Source organism: Brienomyrus brachyistius, unplaced genomic scaffold (genome assembly GCF_023856365.1).
Source record: "Brienomyrus brachyistius isolate T26 unplaced genomic scaffold, BBRACH_0.4 scaffold63, whole genome shotgun sequence".
NCBI lineage: Eukaryota > Metazoa > Chordata > Actinopteri > Osteoglossiformes > Mormyridae > Brienomyrus > Brienomyrus brachyistius.
In genome coordinates this window covers 645,128-664,682 of record NW_026042338.1, presented here as the reverse complement: position 1 = coordinate 664,682, position 19,555 = coordinate 645,128, and the positions used below count along the sequence as shown (strand labels likewise).

General features: G+C 45.2%; 1 protein-coding gene across 5 annotated transcripts in view; it reads left to right on the top strand.

Moving 5' to 3' along the window:
- The window catches only part of LOC125725217 (NACHT, LRR and PYD domains-containing protein 3-like), a 457,448-nt gene that overhangs the window by 234,474 nt on the left and 203,419 nt on the right, over positions 1-19,555 (top strand). The window lies entirely within an intron of this gene.

Genomic DNA, 19,555 nt, shown 5'->3' with positions numbered 1-19,555 from the left:
GGAATATGGGGCAAACTAGGGGTTTATTCGGGGTAAGGGCAGGACGGAACACAGGCATCGACAAACATCAATGACGGACCAGGGACACAGGCAAGACTTGGACTTAAGTACACAAGACTGGGCGAAAATAATCACACACAGCTGAGTACAATCAGGGAAGCACACGTGGATAATCAGGGGGCGTGGCACACAAGAGGATCGTACGAGCCGGGCGTGACAGATATCAGTTTTGCACCAAAAACGTTAGAATAGAGAGGAGTGCAGGTGGACATAGAATGAGCAGAATGAATGGTAGCAGTATTTCTGATGTGATAACCACTTATTCTGCTGATTCTACTTCCACCTGCACTGTCTGTGTTCTAACAGCTCTGTCCACTTTAGTTTCTATTTCCAGGACTGTGTGATACTTACACTGAATCTCTTTTGTTCAGGTGTTGCCGCTGACTTCCCTGCTTATTTTTTAGGAAGTCTTCTGCTTCCACTCCAGACTGATTGAGGGAAAGATCATGAAACTAAATATGATATATTCAGTAAGCATGAACTGACAGCAGTATGTCTGTGAAACCACAAAAAACACAGAGCTTGCTATCAAACAGACAGTTTACTTGCCTTTAGTTTTAAAATGGAAATTAGGGATTTCCTCAGTCTGAGGTTTTTGGGGAACAAAAGGTAAACATCTTGTTCCCCAATGTCCACAAAATCATCCCCTGTCACACCTTGTTCTTCATGGTAAAACACAGAGAAAATAGATTAATCCACATAACTGTAACTATAAAACCCAAAATATTATGGCCACACAGAGGTTGAAAAAATAACAATGATTATGAATAAATTAATAATAAAACACCATAATATAATTAAGGCACGCAGAGTGAGCACATAGCAGGCATAGCAACAGTAAGTAAGGCGGACAAAGGGGCAACTGAGAAGACTGCATCAGCAAATTTAGCATATTTACCAAAAACACAACACTGATAGGAGTTATCAATCTAGCATTACCATATACAGTACAGTACTGTGCAAAAGTCTTAGGCAGTCCAAAGAAATGTTTAAAGCTGTTTATCTGGGTAGCAAGTGCACTTTGGCTTAGAACAAAAAATACAATTTAATATTAGAATGTGTGCAAATTAAGAGTAACACAATAAAAACTAGTAATAATTTCTTATGTTTTCTAAAAAGTTACTGATATCTAGTTGGATGGCTAGATGAACACCGCTTCAGTTCCCAAACTTCTCCTCAGGGGCACCTCAGTCGTTCCATGATTTTGTTAAATTTCCCCAACAGCTCAATTAAATAATTAGATATATTGGTTTAAAAAGTCAGTGAGAGATTGAGTAACTGTATGAGGTCTGCTAGTGGTCAAGTCAAAAAATACATGGCTGCACTGGACGGTCGCTGCAAATACTAGGATGATTTTAGCAGAGGTTCTGAAATGGTGAAGCTGACACACTTTGACAGGCATCATATCATAGTTTTATACCAACACGAGGATAATCTAAACATCATTTTCTTTGCCTGCCTAAGACTTTTGCACAGTACTGTATATATATATTTAGGTCCTCAATCATGGCCTTACAATGGCTGAGGCTGGTCGGCCGAATGATGGGAGAACAACCATGTCCTCAACCATTCAAACATTTCATAGAGCCAACAGGTATGTAATCCAACAATGTGCCCTGTACTGTAATATTGTCCTCTTACTGCAATGCTTCATATTACAGTATCCATTTGCATTTTATATTACACAGTGAGTTTTACTTTATACAGTTACATACTGGATGTATACTGTAGCACACATGTCGCGTCACTCACGGTCACACACACAGATTAACCTCCCCTCAAACCACAGGCAATATGCCAGGACAAGCAGTGTAGTACAATCTTTTATTAAACACGCAAGAGCAAACCCAGTACTTAACACACGGGGGGGGGAAACAGAATATCTAATACCACGAAGGGGGGGGGGGGGGGGGGGACATGCCCTACATACACACCTTTCCCACTGAATACACCCCCATAGAATTAGCACTTCAACCTCCCAAATTCCTGTGAAAATGTTACTGCGATTGAGCATGTACATGAGCGATTGACTACACACCAATACAATCCAAATCCAAAACACACATGGTAAATGTGCTTTTCTACTTTTATGAGAACTGAAAGCACTTTACAATTCATGCCTCACATTCACCCATCCACACACCGGTGGCGGAGGCTGCCATGCAAGGCGCCAACCTGCACGCCGGGAGCAATTTGGGGTTCAGTGTCTTGCTCAAGGACACTTTGATGGGGTCAGGAGAAACCAGGACTCGAACCTGCAACTCTCCGGTTGCTAAACGATAGCACTACCTCCTGCGCCACCATCTTCCCCAAATGTAAGGAGAAGGAGGTTCCTCGGAGCTCCGAGATGTGTTTGGCTATAATAAATCTCAAATATAGCTATATGACATAGTTTTTCATAACACCAGCATTTATTTTTTAGGTTTGTCGAGCTCCGTCAAAACAGTTGAATTAGAACGAGCCCATTATGTAACTGGAACCCCTCCCACATGTAAACACAGTGACGCGCTACAGTGTTGGTTTGTTGTCTGAGGCTATGATACTGACCACAAACACATTCTCAGATTTCACTGTACCAATCACAGCATATCCAGGCAGAATAATGATAGCAAAAAACATTCAGCATTAGATTCTAAAACCGTCTGTAATGTCTGTGTTTATCCAGTGGACCATAAACTAAAATATGCTTTTCTATTTCAGATTCTTTCAGATGTTTTAAAATAATAAATAAAAAAATCATAATAATTAAACCATGCATTACTGACTATCAGACAACTTCAACAAGTTACCAAATGGATGCAAAATCAAAGATATTCCTTTGCGCCTGGCACTAACCATGTATTCCTTCACAGTACTAAGCCATAGAAAGGTCCCCAATGAAACCCCTGCATTCCTGCATCGTAGATACTCTAATCTCAGCATTTATAAGATTCTATTTGTTTCTACTGTGCAAAATTATTTGTAACACAAATGTCTAAACTGGCATGAGAGACAGATTCAGCTCTTGTGAAGACTGGCAGGTGAAACTGGAACAGGCACTGGATAAATTCAGTGCACATAAAGACAGGCAGTGCCACAGATTAGCACTGATGACATGGATTCAGAAGATCAATCCTGTTAATACTCAACCTTCAGATGAGCTGGAAAGAGCAGCAGCAAGTGAGGAAAAATCTTCTGAAGTTAAGTACTTGGCACGGCAAGGCCTGGCTTTTCGAGGTGTTGGTAAGGAGAGTGGGAATTTCAAGCAGCTTCTAATGCAAACAGCAGAGGGCCATGCAGAGCTGACCATGTGGCTGAAAGGCCACTTTGATTTCACCAGTGCTGTTTAACTGTAACGCCTGTTCCTGGGTTGCCCTCAGTCCTTGTTATTAGTTATGATTCTCACTGTCCTGCATTGTGTCTTGTTAGCTGTGAATTTAAGTGCCTGTTCTGCTTCTGTTCTTTGATGCTTCATTATAGCTGTATGTTGTATGTATGTATATAGTTCTCTAGTTGTGTTTATTCCACCATTTAGTTCATTCCTGGTGATGTGCTGTTTATTTTGGATCCATCCTGATCCTTTTGGTTTTGATGTGTGTGTTGTAATAAACCCTATTTTCCACCCGTGTCATGCACTGCCGCAACCAGAAAAGGGCAGAAGATATGGCACAAAAACGGAAGAAGCCTAACTTTAAAAAGAACAAAAAACATCAAGACTCATCCAGCATGGGGTGGTGGGTTAACGAATAACACAAACAATCAAAGAATAAGCAAACAAATGAGAGAAAAGATGCAGAGATGACTGAGAAGCAGGGGATGACTGGAGAAAAGACGACAGGACCAGAAGACAGGAGGGATACAGGGAGAGCGGAGAAGACAGTATAACTGAAGAATGGGAGAAGAGGAGAGACCACAGAGGAAGGAGAACATAGATGACTGGAGGGGAGTGAATATAGGAGCAACAGAGAGAAGGAGGAAGGGCTGCGGAGGAGAAGACAGGATAAGAGGGCAAAATGTGAGCAGAGAAGAACAAACACCCCCACTGCCCAGCAAAGTGCACTTGTAAGTAAACCACAATTTTAGCCTTGGGCTCAATATCTGGACTTGTCTCTGTGTAGCGATGCATAGAATCCTTGACACTGGTTATGACTGTACTGTATTAGTCCTAAACCTGCCATTATAGTGTAAGGAGAAAAGATTTTTAAAAAATAAATCATTTTACAAACAGGTAGAGCGATGTAGCCCCAGGAGAAGTCCACCCCCCCAAAAGCCCTGTTTGTTCCCTTCTAGCTACCAGATGAAACTCACAATGCACCCCAACGCCACCTAACTTCTCTTCCACATGATGCACCTTATTTACCCTTTGAATCCTGTCCATTATTGAGCGTTTTTCAATCCATTTGATTATAAGCTTATTACACTGTATGTACATTAGTCAGCCACATATGCTGTATGGCTTTGTTTTCCGGACAGTCTGGGCTACTCAGATGTGTCATAATTCGATTTGTAAATGCTGACAGTCTTGATATTATCCTTCTTATCAGGAAAAACTACTTGTGTATATAGATATTTCTCAATTTTTAGTTTCATCTAATATAAAAATTGGCAGGCAGTACAAATAGAATCTTATTATCTTATTATCTTTCCCAGAGCAGCCCTCGTCCCTGAACCTCCCGTCCTGCCTTCCCTGCCAGCCCCAGGATCTCTCGTCTCCCCTTCCCTTCGTCTCCATGTCCTGTGCCTGCCTGTTGGACTGGATCTCCCCGGCTACCGAATCTACCTTCTGTCCCCGACCATTCTTCTTGCCTGGCCCATTGAAAGCCTGTTACCTGCTCGATCTAATAAAGATCGCTCTGTTCCGCATTCCTGGGTCCGCGTTTCCCTGCCGAGGGTGTCCTAACAATTATGTCTCCAGTAATAATTTTCTGCTAATAGCATTAATTCTCTTATTTCGGTATCGGTGTACTGCATGTACATGTTATCACCATCAAAGAAAAAAACGCGTTATGACTTATCAGTCATTATTATTGTTTTTGTCGTTTATTTAATCGTGTAGCAATACTGCCACTTGTCATATTATTAATTGCGTATTTATATAATATTAACCAATGACCAATCTCTGTATCTTACTAGCATCTTTTGCGCATTTGTCTTTGTATCAGCCGTAGCGGTCTGCAGGGGGAATCGCAGAAGCTGGAGTTTCTTAGAGCGCTGCATGGGTTTGGACAAACCATAGGTATTGGTAATATTACTGGACAAAAATATATCGTTATTGGTGTCCACCAAAGTTTCCAGCACTTGCTACAAGAAATGGGATTGAATGCATTTGCTCGTTTTTATTTGTATTTATTTTTTAAAAAGTTTCTTACATTATATCCGTGCTTTTTAAAGGTTATATCTCAATTTTTCAAAAGTAAACACAAAAAGGATTACACTTAATGCCCCCACCCTATTTAGAACGTTAGGCGTTCCATTACGTAAAAATGCAGTACTACGTCATGATGCACGGCTTATAAATAATCTGTTTGATAAGGGAGAAGCAAACACAAACGATTTGTGAGTGCATCTTACGTGTTGTAAGAGCAAGTGAAGCTGAAAGACATTGACAGTTAAGGTAAGGCCTCCCCTTCAAAATGTATACTTCACTTAGATCAAAGGTCTTAAAGTAAAAAAAACGCTGGGAGATGCTAAACTCCCGACCGCAAAACATGCAGACTGGCGGATGTCAATTGCGCTGGAATGACATTACAAGGTTTTAATTTTTCTCTGATATCGGCCGGCCAGATACAGTAATTTCTTTGAGACCCCTGAATTTAAATAATAATTAATTTTTACAATGATGGTGACCTATATAATGTGCCGATTTACTTGAGAAGTTGTTCAGCTGGTTGGCATGGCATTGATTACTGCTTTTTAAGAAAGTGCATGTAGTCTCACACTGTAGAAGTCCATTGCTCAGTTGTCAGCATGCTCAGCGTGTCGCCTGTGATGTGTCCTGCACAGCAGCAGGCTACATTGCGTTTAATGGACTAATACGTCTTCAACCCATTAAATGATTCCTTTCTCTCTCCCTGCCAGTGATGGCACCCTCTATCAATCTCTTCACCTTCCTCGTCCTGTCCCTGGTGGGGGGCAGCTCTTCATGGGACGAAGCTTCGCCTTGCGGATCCGGCTCCATCCTGACAAGGCCCTACACGGCCTTGTGTGAGCTGGATGCGGTGTGGGGCTTGGTGGTGGTGGTGGCGGCAGCGGCGGCGGCCCTCGCCTCGCTGATCCTGCTCCTGGTGGTACTGTGTCGCCTGCGGAAGATCACAGAGGCTGAGGAGCGCAGCGGGGTGGCACCGCTACTCCTGCTGCTCGCAGCCATATTTGGGCTCTGTGGCCTCAGCCTGGGATACATCGCTGAGCACCAAGAGAGCCTCTGCTTCGCCCGGCGTGTCCTGAGGGGGGTGTTGCTTTCTGTCTGCAACACCTGCCTAGTGTTCCAGGGTCTGCGACTGCGCCGGGTGGGACAAGGTGCTCATAGCCCCAGCACAGGTCAACTGATGGGGCTGGCGGTGGCCTTAGCCGTGTTGGATCCGGAGTGGATCCTTCTAGCCACGATGTCCACGTGCCAGCCAGCCTGTGAATACCAGCCGCTGGACTTTGCGCTGGCCACCACTTATGTGCTGGTGCTGCTCCTGGCAGCACTGGTGGGGGTGGCCTGCAGTCTGTGGAGGCAGCAGCCACGGTGGAGGTGCAGGACCATGTGGCTGCTCATCACCTGCCTGGCCTCAGTCCTGCTGTGGGTGGCCTGGATCACCTTCTGCCTGTATGGCAACGCGACGCTTGGCCTGTCCCCAACATGGGACAACCGGGTACAGGCAGTGGTGCTGCTGGCACAGGCATGGCTGCTCATACTGCTGCACGCTGCTCCTGAGGTCCACGCCACCTTACAGCCCCCGTCCCGCATGAGAGAGGCCAATTTAGAGGAGGGCCTTTCTCACCTGTAGTTTGGAGCAAACCGGGACTTCGTGTTCAGTGACAACAACTCAGGTATGGTACTTTGTTTTCGCTTCTTTGACCTACTCTGTGACTCTGTGTGTACTTGAGAGAGAGCATAGCCCTCGCTCTTTCCTCACATGGAGCCCCTACTGGAAGTCTGTGGAACAGCAGCATATAAACAAGGTCTATGGACCTTTCCCTGTAACACAGATCTCACTTGAGCAGAGCTTAGGTACCATGGCTGCATGTGCCCCCCCCCTAACAATCCCCCCAAAAAAAAAATGTGAAGTATGACTACTGCACTGCTGAAGGATGTTTACATGATCAATATCTGTCTCTCTCCTGCAGGTGCCCTCCCCAGCCCCCAGGAAACATTACATTTTAAATAAATTATATATATCATCATCTCTGGAAGTGGTGTGTTTTTTTAGGGTTAAAAAGTTGAGAAACATTCAATGGTCATCATCATACCATATATCAGTAGCCCAGCCACTGGTCAGTTCCTTCACTCTACTGTTACAGACTTTCATGAAAACATTTTTTAAATGTGGGTGTTTTACCTGTATGATATGCTTAACTTTTGTACTGGACATAAAATAGAATTTAATTTTGACATTATATTACTCGTACAGGGCGGCATGGTGGTGCAGTGGTTAGCACTGTTGCCTCACACCTCTGGGACCCGGGTTAAAGTCTCCGCCTGGGTCACATGTGTGTGGAGTTTGCATGTTCTCCCCATGTCGTCGTGGGGTTTCCTCCGGGTACTCCGGTTTCCCCCCACAGCCCAAAAACATGCTGAGGCTAATTGGAGTTGGTAAATTGCCCATAGGTGTGCATGTGTGAGTGAATGGTGTGTGAGTGTGCCCTGCGATGGGCTGGTCCCACATCCTGGGTTGTTCCTTGCCTCGTGCCCATTGCTTCCGGGATAGGCTCCGGACCCCCCGCGACCCAGTAGGATAAGCGGTTTGGAAAATGGATGGATGGATGGATGGATTACTCATACAAACACACACATCTGTAGGTTCTCAACTCTAGGTTTATATCAAACACATTAAAGCCAAACAAATGCAAAAAGTCCATGTATCGTTTGTCCTTGGGTTTTCCAGTCCAAAACGAAATCAGAAAAACTAAACAACAGCAGCGTTTTTTGGTTTTTCTGTCAGAAGGGGAAAAAGCGAAAAGCAGAAAACAAAAAATCAGGCTTCATATTTTATCCTAAAATGTAGAAAATATTACAAAAATACACCATTCTAAGGGTGGGTGTTTCCAAGCTTATGACTGGGACTGTTAATGTTGTAAAATTAAGATAAAGTTCACATTAGGCTGTATCTTACATCTCTGGTATCTGTTAGATCTGAATTTACTCATAGAAAAGAAACAAAAAAAGGTGATTTTATGGTTTTCCCATTTGGTTTTAAAACAGAAAAACAACAAATTTATTTTTGTATGACGCGTTATCCCAACAATACATTGTCTCAAACCGCTTTACAGCATCCCCACCCAAAGCCCCCAGTGAGTAAGACATAGGTGACAGTGGCAAGGAAAAACTCTCTAGAAGGAAGAAACCTTGGGAGGGACCAGACTCAAAGGGGGAGCCCAACCTCCAGGGGCCGGCAGGGAGAGTCGAATAGAAGAGATGGCTAAGTGCCAAGTCACATTGTCCAAATCATAGGATTTGAGGCACAACCGGAGAGCAGGGAGGTGATGACAAGCCCGTGCCAACTCTCCTTCCAATCGCCAGGCAACCAGAAGTAATTAGGCAGCGGGTCATACATGGAAGATGGCACAGGCAGAACGCGAGCTGGATGCAAGGACGTCATGGGTACATGTCACATGTAGCAGGGTGTGCTGAAAATCTTGATAGATTGAGGTCTCCAGGCAGCACACCCCAGGAGGAGTTGGGGAAATAAAATGTGCAATTAGTCAAAGTATAGGGGAGACTATAGGCAGTGCTAACAGTTAGGTGAGTGCAATATGAAGTGCAAAGTGCAAGCTCTGGCAGATATGGCAATGGCAGCATAAGTAGGAGGGAGAGGCAAGTGGGAATGCAGGCATGGGGAGTCCCTGAAATGTCAGCACTCCAGTTCCACAAGGGATGGTGAAGCTAGAGTGACAGCGCTGACAGTTCAGTTTATCTAAAGCCAATGGCATCGAACGCCACCCAGCTCTACACCTCACACTGTAGGTCTGACTGGTGGCAGCGGTGGGATCATTTCTTTCCTTTGTGGTTTTTCCGTTTAGAAACCTAGAATTAGCTTTAACATATCGGAGGCGGAGGATAGTGTACAATCTCCTAATTATGAGGGCGCTGATTGTCCTGTTATACGTGTAGAGAGTGTTTTCTCAATCTCCCGGTGGCCCCCCCTGCTCACCCAATATTTATACCGGAAACTTTTAATGGTGTGGGGCGTGAGTGGTCTGACTGGTCGGAACAATTTTATCTGGCGCCTGAGGTAAACAGGTGGGATGAGTCTCTGAAAATTAAGTTTATGTCTTTGCTGTTGTCTGGCCGTGCTAGAGAGATGTATAGTGGGATGCCGAGTGAGGCTAAAAGTAATTATGGGTTGTTAAAAGCGGCTATGGCAAGGTGTTTTGAACCTGGTGATAGTAGTGATTGGAATAGAGCTAGTTTTACCGCCCGTCGCCGCCTGCATAGCGAGACAGCAAGGGAATTTGGTAACGCCTTACGGAGATTAGCCGCTAGGGCTTATCCCACGGCTGATCGTCGGATTTGTGATCTGTTGACAAGAGACCAGTTTATTACGCATTTTGCTACCGGTGATTTTCGGGTTAGCCTGTGTAGTGCCAAGCCTAATACGCTGGAAGATGTCATTGAACTTGCTTCTGAAATGGAGTTGCTGAGAAGTTTGGAGCAGATTTCTTTGCCACCTGACGTTAAAGTGAGGGGAGTGGTGGAGCATAAATTAGAAAGGGATGAACAAATGGAGGTGTTGTTGGGGGTGGTAGAGGAGTTAAGGCAGGAGGTAAAATCGCTTCGTACCACGGTGTCTAAGATGCAAGAGGGGATGAAAAGCTTTCTAAGTAAATATGGGGTGGTGTTGGATTTTGGTAGGAAGGAGTGTCGGGTTATGGGTCAATTATTACCTCTCCTTGTGCCAGCAGATGTGGACAAGCCTCGGGTCGTCATGGTTCCAGAAGATACTGTAATCCCCCCCCCCTCGAAGTGAGGCAATCATTGCTGGTAAGGTGGAGAATACAGGTGGGGCTGCTTTTGAGGGTATGTTGGAGCCTTTGGATTCGGCATCTAGCCAGTGTAATATAATGATGGGGGGATGAGGGTAGGTACCTTGCATACGGGTATTGAGGTGAGTCGGAAAGCAGAGAATGTAGACCTGGGTGAGGATGAGGAGGATTCTGTTGTGCCCTGGACAGTCGATAGGCTTGTAACATATTTTGATTGCACCAGAAGGGGTTTGCCTCATCCGATATGACTGGTATTTATACCGCGTTGCAGAAGAATTTGTCTGTATTTAGTGCCGGAGAGGGAGATTTGGGGAGAACTCGCCTGATGTTGTATAACATTGATACTGGTGAGGCGAAGCCGGTAAAGTTGCCTCCCCGCCGTGTCCCCCTCCATTTGCAGGAGGAAGTATCTGGTCACTTAAAGCAGATGCTGGAGAATAACATCATTCAGCCCTCGAATAGCCCTTGGGCAGCGCCGGTGGTTCTGGTACGGAAGCGAGATGGTGGCCTTCGGTTTTGCGTTGATTATCGCAAATTGAATGATGTTACCCGTAAAGACACGTACCCCTTACCCCGAATTGATGATGCGTTGGGTAGTTTGAGCAAGGCTTGCTGGTTTTCTACATTGGATTTAGCCAGTGGGTACTGGCAAGTCGAGGTGGATCCAAAAGATAAGCATAAGACGGCGTTTATCACTCGTCAGGCCTTTTCCAATTTAATGTGCTGAGTTTTGGCCTGTGTAACAGTCTGAGAACTTTTCAGCGTCTCATGGATTTAGAGTTGGCGAGTCTTCAGTGGACTACTTGTTTGGTGTACTTAGACGATACAATAATATTTGGCCGTACCTTTCAAGAACATCTGGACCATGTGGATGAGGTTATAACGAAATTGCGTCAGGCTAATCTGAAGGTTAAACCGGCGAACTGTAACTTGTTTGCCACAGAAGTGCAGTATTTGGGTCATATAATATCGGCTAGGGGTGTGAAAGCTGATCCGGCTAAAGTGGAAGCTGTGCGCCAGTGGCCGGTGCCTAAAAATCAGACAGAGGGGAGGAGTTTTGTGGGCCTTGCCTCTTATTGTAGGAGGTTTATTCGGGGTTTTGCTGAACTTGCTCGTCCTCTGCTCCAGCTGACCGAGAAGGGCAGACAGTTTACATAGACAGAAGCTTGTCAGGCAGCATTTCAACAGCTCAAACTTAGTTTGATGTCTGTACCAGTCCTGTCTTACCCCGACCCTAATAAAACCTTTATATTAGATACGGATGCGAGTGATGCAGGTATTGGGGCAGTATTGTCCCAGGTAGAAGGGGGATGGGAACAGGTGATAGCATATGCTAGTAGGGCTTTGACTAAACAAGAAAGGAAATATGCAACAACCAAGTAGGAGTTAAGTATGGTTACCTTCATAAAACATTTTAAATAATACTTGTTGGGGAAGGAGTTCGTCTTACGGACAGATCATAACTCCTTAAGATGGTTGCATAATTTCCAAGGTTTAGAGGGGCAGTTGGCTAGGTGGGTGGAGCAGCTGGCCAGCTTCCAATATAAGAGAGTGCATCGGCCGGGTCGGGGACACGCTAATGCGGATGCCCTCTCTAGAGTGCCCGCTTTTCTGCCAGTAACCTCAGACTCACCGCCAGCTACCCAGGAAAAAGGGGGAGAGGTGATATGTGCGGTGAGAGAGGTGTGTCAGGAGGCAGTGGCATGTCAGGAGGAGTGTGATGAGCTGGGGCAGGATCAGCAAGGAGATGCTGAGCTGCGGGAGATTTTTGCTTTAAAGGAAGGGAGGGAGGGCAGGTAGTCAGCCTCCAAATGAGTTGTGGAAATATGCATCAGTGTGGGATCAGTTGCAGGGTTCTAGGTTGGTACGATATCCACCTTTGCATTCTGATGCAGCAAACCAAGTCCAGGTTGTTATCGACAAGTCTTTGGTGCCAGAAATTTTGAGGCAGTTGCATGATGCTACCACTAGGGGTCATTTGGGAATACAAAAGTTGCAAGCAAAGGTGAAAGATCGCTTTTATTGGCTGGGATGGTTTGGGGATGTTAAGCACTTGTGTCGGGAGTGTGTGGATTGTGGTTCCCGGAAAGTGGTGGGGAAACAGGGAGGTGCCCCGCTGCAGTCTGTTGTAACCGCTAGGCCATATGAACTGGAAGCATTGGACATTTTAGGGCCATTACCGGTAACTCCAGGGATAAATATGTACATTGTGGTCATTGGGGATTATTTCTCAAAATGGACTGAGGCATTCCCTCTCCCTAATCAGGAAGCTTCCACTGTGGCCCAGGTCTTGGCGGAGCAGTGGGTCTGTCGCTTGGGGGCCCCTCGCTCTATCCATACAGATCAGGGCCGAAATTTTGAATCAAATCTATTCAACGAGGTGTGTCAATTGTTGAACATTCAAAAGACTAAGACATCAGCTTATCACCCCCAGTCAGATGGGATGATTGAGAGGTTTAACAGGACATTGTTGGCAATGTTGTCTCTCTTTGTGGAGGAAAATCAGTCCAATTGGGATGTTTTGTTGCCTTATGTGATGATGGCTTACAGGAGTAGTATTCACTCTAGTACTGGGGTTACACCGTACAAGGTTGTTTTTGGGCAAGAGATAGTGTTGCCAGTGGATGTTATGTTGAATCTCAACGAGGGGGAAAGATTTTCCTTTGTAACGGAATATGTGGCTAGACTAGGGGACATATTGTCCACAGTGGTGGGAGCAGTGAAATGTCATCAGGCAAGAGCTTCGGGTAAGCAGAAGCAAGCGTATGACTTTAGAGCGCAAGTCAAGTACTATACAGAGGGGAACTGGTATGGGTTTGGAGGAAGGCTAGAAGACGGGGGTTATGTCCAAAGTTACAGAGGAGGTTTAAGGGTCCATATAAGGTGGTGGAAAGGGCAACGGAGGTATTGTATCGAGTGGTACCAGTGGAAGGGGGAAGTGAGGAGGTGGTGCATTTTAATCGACTTAAACCATTTCTCTCTACTGTAACAGAGGCTGCCAATCAGGAGGGCAGAGACCAAGTGATGCCTGTTGGTACCCTGCCGGAGCTAAAAGATTCCCCCCCTGGTGGTGGCTATCCGCAACCACGGCCCTTAGTAGAAAAGGGTGGCGAGATGGAGGGGGGGGTGCCAGGGCTAGAAGTGTGGGCAATGGCAGCGAATCGGCCAGAAGAGGCAAGTGCAATTGGACCAGGGCAGCAGGGGGAAGGGGACCAGCCTACCTGAACCTGGCGGAGCCGAGCCCGTAAGGTCCCTCCAGAGCCACACAGCGATGGGTCTGCTGCTATGCATGGGGCCAAGGAACAAGAACGGAGGGAAGGGGCTCCAGTTCAGAAGACTCGTCTGCGACGTCAGAGGAGGCCACCAACATGGTCCAAGGACTATGAAATGTTGTGACTCAAGGACGAGTCTGCCCTAAGGGTGGGGGGAGTGTAATGATGATGTGTGGGGTGTGAGGGATGGGCGTGGAAGGTAATAGTTAATTAAGTGGCTACACCTAGGTTGTGAGGGATCTGGGGTTAATAGAGGGAGTGGGAGGCGCGTTAGGGAGATTTGGTCTGGTAGGCACCGTAGGCGTTGGGTCCGGGAGGGAGGTGCCGCTCGCATGCCGTTTAGGGCTGCTGGCTGTGAAGCCAGAGAGTGGGCGGTAGGGACAGTTCCCGGTGTGGTAGGGCGAGGACAGTCAGGACAGTGGGGGTAGGAGGCTATGACCACTGCTTAGACGGGGTGGTTGATAGACGGGAGTAGCGGCACCCTCATAGGGACGGATTGGCGGTGGGGGGGTGGGATTCCCTTTCCGTGGGACGTTCTAGGTGACGGACCGGTGTGATTATTCCTTCCCCGAGGGAGGGTCCTGATCCCCGGGGGGTAGGGGGTATTCTGTTTTAACTATGTATTTATTGTGAGAGTGTTCTGTGTGTTTTAAATGCACAGTGTAACCGCTTAGGGTCGGGACAGGACTATAGAGGCGGTTCGGGTCCCGTAACGCTTGCCTGTGCCCGAAGTGTGGGGATTACTGTGCATTGCAGTGCTATTGGTGTGCCGTGCCCTAATAGGGATGTTGTGTGGTGCGGGATTTACTGTGTGGTAGCGTGGGTTAACACACGCTTAAAAAGGGGTGGTGTGCTACGGGGAGAAAGCGGGACCGAACTCTTTGTGAATCCAGATCCGACCCAACGGGTCGCTGCATGAATTGTACTGAATAAAAGTATCTTTGTAATTGTAGCTGCAGTCTGGTGGTGATCTGTTCTCCGTTTACAGCCTCTGACGCTACTGTAGTTTGGGTTCGTTACAATATCAATTCGATGACTCGCATATTCCCTATAATATAGGGTCTATATTTTCTAATTTTAAGTTTTTTTAATGTTTATAACCTTAGATCTATGCAAACCATTTCGTATATATCCAACAACACAGTACAATTATGGTGGATATCTGGTTTATGACAGTAAAACAATGTACATTTTATGTACACTGAATGTAAAATTAAAGTTAATGAAAGCAAAATTATTGAAAACACATGTTGGTACAATAAAACCATTAGAATTTTACAGATAAAGCATCCATCCATCCATCCATCCATCTTCCAAACCGCTTATCCTATTGGCTCGCGGGGGGTCCGGAGCCTATCCCGGAAGCAATGGGCACGAGGCAGGGAACAACCCAGGATGGGGGGCCAGCCCATCGCAGGGCACACTCACACACCAGTCACTCTCACACACACACCTACGGGCAATTTAGCAACTCCAATCAGCCTCAGCATGTTTTTGGACTGTGGGGGGGAAACCGGAGAACCCGGAGGAAACCCCACGACGACATTGGGAGAATATGCAAACTCCACACACATGTGACCCAGGCAGAGTCTCGAACCCGGGTCTCAGAGGTGCAAGGCAACAGTGCTAACCACTGCACCACCATGCTGCCCCTGCATATGACCATAAGTTTAATTTCTGTAAAAATTCAGAAAAGAAATTGACCAGTTTCACTGAAGGGGTTTCTTTTATTTTACAAACTGTGCGTAAAAATATGTTTATGCAATGTAGTTTTGATAAACCTTTACTGTCATTTAACATAAGAGGAAAAATTATACTGTAGTCAAAATGGCTGATATAAAATGGTTTAAAACTGTGAAAAAAAAATTGCCTTTTTTTACAGTGTATACTTCCAGTCAGAAGGTACCACACCGGCAGATACGGATTTCTGAAATAGCAAAGTTAAAGGTCAATGAATAATATCCCTCATCTCTTTTAAAACAATAGGTAAGATGCTGTTTTGATATCCTGTCTAGGGTTGGAGTGTAAAAGTATTCACGGGAAAGGGGAATGGGACAAAGGGACAAACAGGGTGAGGGCAAGAAGGGAACACCAGTGGGCAAAGGGTATTTTTTGTATTTTCATTTTTTTTTCATGTATAATGACACTGAACAAATAGCCCTGTGCAAAAGACTTTGGGAGTGACCACAGCCAAAATAACAAACAAAATCCCCAACTATCAAGTGCGACCCACAGCTAATCTCACCTAAGTGCAAAAGAAAAGGAAACCAAAAGACAAACACTCCACCTCACTCCCTAACCAAATAAACAGAGTCCAACACACACTTGCAAAACAAAACAGCAGTCACTCCCTATGCAGCAATACAATCACACATACATAACTTACACACAAGTCAAAGCAACGAGGGGGCTAGTGAAGACGTAAACCAAAGAAAACCAAGCGGGGAGACAGCAAGCCAAACTGAGGTCGCGGGGGGGACCGGAGCCTGTCCTTGGAACAACAGGCGTAGGCAGGAACCAACCCTGGGCAGGAGTCAACACTCTATAGGGCGCAAACACTCACAACTCAGATTTGCCAATTAACCTACCCTGCGCACTTTTGGACTGTGGGAGGAAACCGGAGCCCCTGCTGGAAGTCTTTCCCCATTCACCAGATTATGTTGCCAGAAGACTGAAAATTAGATATCAAATACTAGAGTGACATAAAAACAAAAAACAAGTTTGCTTGTAATGAGACGCAAAACAGAAGATTCTCTCTTTTTATATTTTGAGAAAACATTTTAACATTTATCCAACCGGTCAAATGGTTTAATACTTCATACAGCAGCATTTCTAAACTCATTCCTCAGCACACCAGACAGCTCCACATTCTTGCTCTGTCCCAGATCCCTGCATGCATGAACCAAACAGTCACCTTTTACTGCTGTGCTGAGAGCTTGGACAGAGCAAAACTGTGGATCTTTGCAGTGGGGTCCAAGGACTGGGTTGGGAAACCCTGGCATAGAGGAGACTGCAGTGAGAGCCAAGAAAAAAAGAGATTAGAGAGGAAGGTAAAACGCTTCCATTAGCATGGCAAATAAGCTGCAAGTACAGACCCTGTGCTTCCATTACAAACAAAAAGCCTGTATGACCCTCCTAAACACACAAGTCAGATTAACTTAACCAGGGGAAATAAGCATAAAACTTGGCAAAGACTAGACTATGAAAAGGGAAGGTGAACATCATACTTACATGAACTTCTGCTAAAGCAAATGGACAAACCCCTTTTAACGGAATCAAGTTACTTAAGAAAATTAATAATCCAAAAATAAATCAATAAAAATTAAGAAAAACACAATCATGCTTTGAACTAATACTGCAGTCAGTCCTAAATGTTCCCATGACATTCTTTTCGTCACGACGCACACTCGGTACATACTGGTTAAAAACCATTTATAATCCTTCACGTACCAGTCTATGATGGAGCACCCCAACCTGGGCCACCCATCCAACATGGCAGATTTCTGCCCCCTGGCCCCAGAGACTAGCAGACCAACCTCTGGAAACAGGGAACCAGGGGGACATGGGCCGCTAACTGGATGGGCGGCTCCAGAATGAGGTGAAGCAGAAGGTAGACTCCACAGCAGAGGACCGAGGAATGTAGACCAAAACCAGGGAACCTGAAGTGGCAAGAACACAAACCAGGACAGACATATAAAACCAAAGGAAACGCATCAGTGGTACAGCCCACCAGCTTGTGAAAGATGGCTACCTGGCATCATGAATCCCTTAATCAAAAACCTTTGTGATGGCAACTTTGCCACCCAGGACTGATCCCTTCTAAAGACCACAAGTTTCAATGCAAGGTTTCTGAAATGTTTTGAAACATTAGTCCATGTGACTGCTGTGGTATTGTTCCAGGCAAGGAAAACAACTTAGGAGAAAATTTCCGTGCATGTTGGGTGTTTGTGGTACTGTTGGGCTGAGGGGGTAATTGAGTGACTATTAACCTTTGAAATCCAATTATATTATTTAAACAGATTAGTAGTTAGACAGTGTGATTTAGATGAGGATAAGGATGTTTTATTGTCATTACAAAACGTGTTCTACATGAAGGGAACAAAATGAGGCACTCAGATCCGGTGTATTAGCAATAATAAAATAAAAATAAAATCGAAAGAACAATACAATGAATAATATGGTAACAATTAAAATAAAATAGAATAAAGACATTAAGATAAATTCCATTAGGAGAATTTAACCATGGATGTAAAATGAGCAGGTGTGAGTGTAGCAGAGATTACTGAGGTCTGTGTGTAATAAAGTATGTGTGACACTGGCTGAGGAAGCAGCAACGTGTGTGTGTGCAAAGTCACAGTAATAACCTGCAGCACTGAGGGATCTATTGCAGCGAAGCCCTGACATGTAACACTGGTGATGAATAGCAGTGTTAGATATAGGTATAGTGAGGTACTTATAATTATAGTAGGTGTAGGATCAAGGCCTGGATTAGATTTAGTTAGAAACATACAGGGCAAATCTAGATAACACATACACACACAGATTACAAATAAATATAAATTTAGGGGCAGTGTGTAGCTCAATGTGCTAAGCCTGTGATCAGAAAATAGCCCACTTTAGCCCAGCCTGGGCACATCTGTAGATCCTTCAGCAAGGCCCCCAGCTCCCTGGGTGCCACTATGACTGGCTGCCCGTCACGGCCAGCTCGCTCTGAGCAAGTTGGGGGAGGCAAAACGAAAATATCTTGATGGGGATCAATAAAAAGTATTAATTCTTTTCCTACGGTCTGAGCATTCGGTCAATCCAAGTACAGAGAGTGGTAATGTGGACAATGCTGCTTGCATTTCCGGCCCAGCAAGGCCTGCTGCTGCTCCACAGCTATATATATATTCAGCACTGACCTTTTTCCATTCAGTGGTTGTTAAAATAACTTTGTGTAGCCTAGTAATGGTGTAGTGTAATATTCTTTGGTTTGTAATATAAGGGATTAAATAATATCTTCCAAGTGAGATACAGGCCCTCCACATTTTCAGTGAAAGGAGGCCAGACAGCATGAAAGCTCTTCCTACATTTGCCTCTGCTGTATCTCAGATTTTCAAAAGGTAACATAGAAAACACATCCTTAACCTATTGTCTGAAGGCAGGGGGTCTGGAGGACTTCCACTGTGTGAGAGTTGTTCTTCCACCCAGCAGAGAGGAGAAGGCTGTGGCTCTGGCCTGTGAGGCGGTGTATTGTTTTTCTGCGGGGAGATGTGAGCATCGGGTGAGACTCGACTCAAATGCAGCCACTTTGAGACAGACGTGGACTTTAAGGAAACACAGACTACACATGGAACAGCAATGACTGAGCTGGGGAACGCAGTGAGGGCAGACATATTTATACACAGCACACTAATCAGCGACAAAACAGGTGTACAGGGTTAGGATGGAGAACTATAATGGGATACAGGAGAATTAGGAGGGTTACAAAGGGCCAGCAGCGACCCCTGCTGGCATGAGTGGGAGGAGACATGAAAAAATAAGAGATTACAGATCATGACAGGAGCACCAAGCACAGCAACAGTGGGGTCATGCTCAATTATCACACCACATATATGAGAAAACATTATGAAAATCTGTTCCCAAAAATTGTTCAAACATCAGCATGAACGAAACATACGACTGGTTGTACCTAGGCTACACTGGCACTGACAGCAGAGTGTAACAAATTACCAGCTACGACATATATCTGATGATTCAGAAGAAAGACAAGTTGAAGAAACAAAGTGGTTAATTGACTATTGTATAATAATCAAATCACTTCATAATCATGTAATACATAATATGTCACGATGGGAAGAGGGACAATCCAAGGGCAGCCTTGTGGGTTTTATTGCTGAACCAAAAGACATGAATAGAACCCAAGAGGAGGAGGAGAGCACAAATAGGAGGGAGGGAGGAAGGAATAAGCAGGAGGAGTCGGGGAGAACCTACTAACACGGGGAGCAGAGAGGGGTCCTCCTCCTTTTTGGGTAAAACTAATTGCTTGTGACATGGTAAGAGGCAACTTCTTTCTT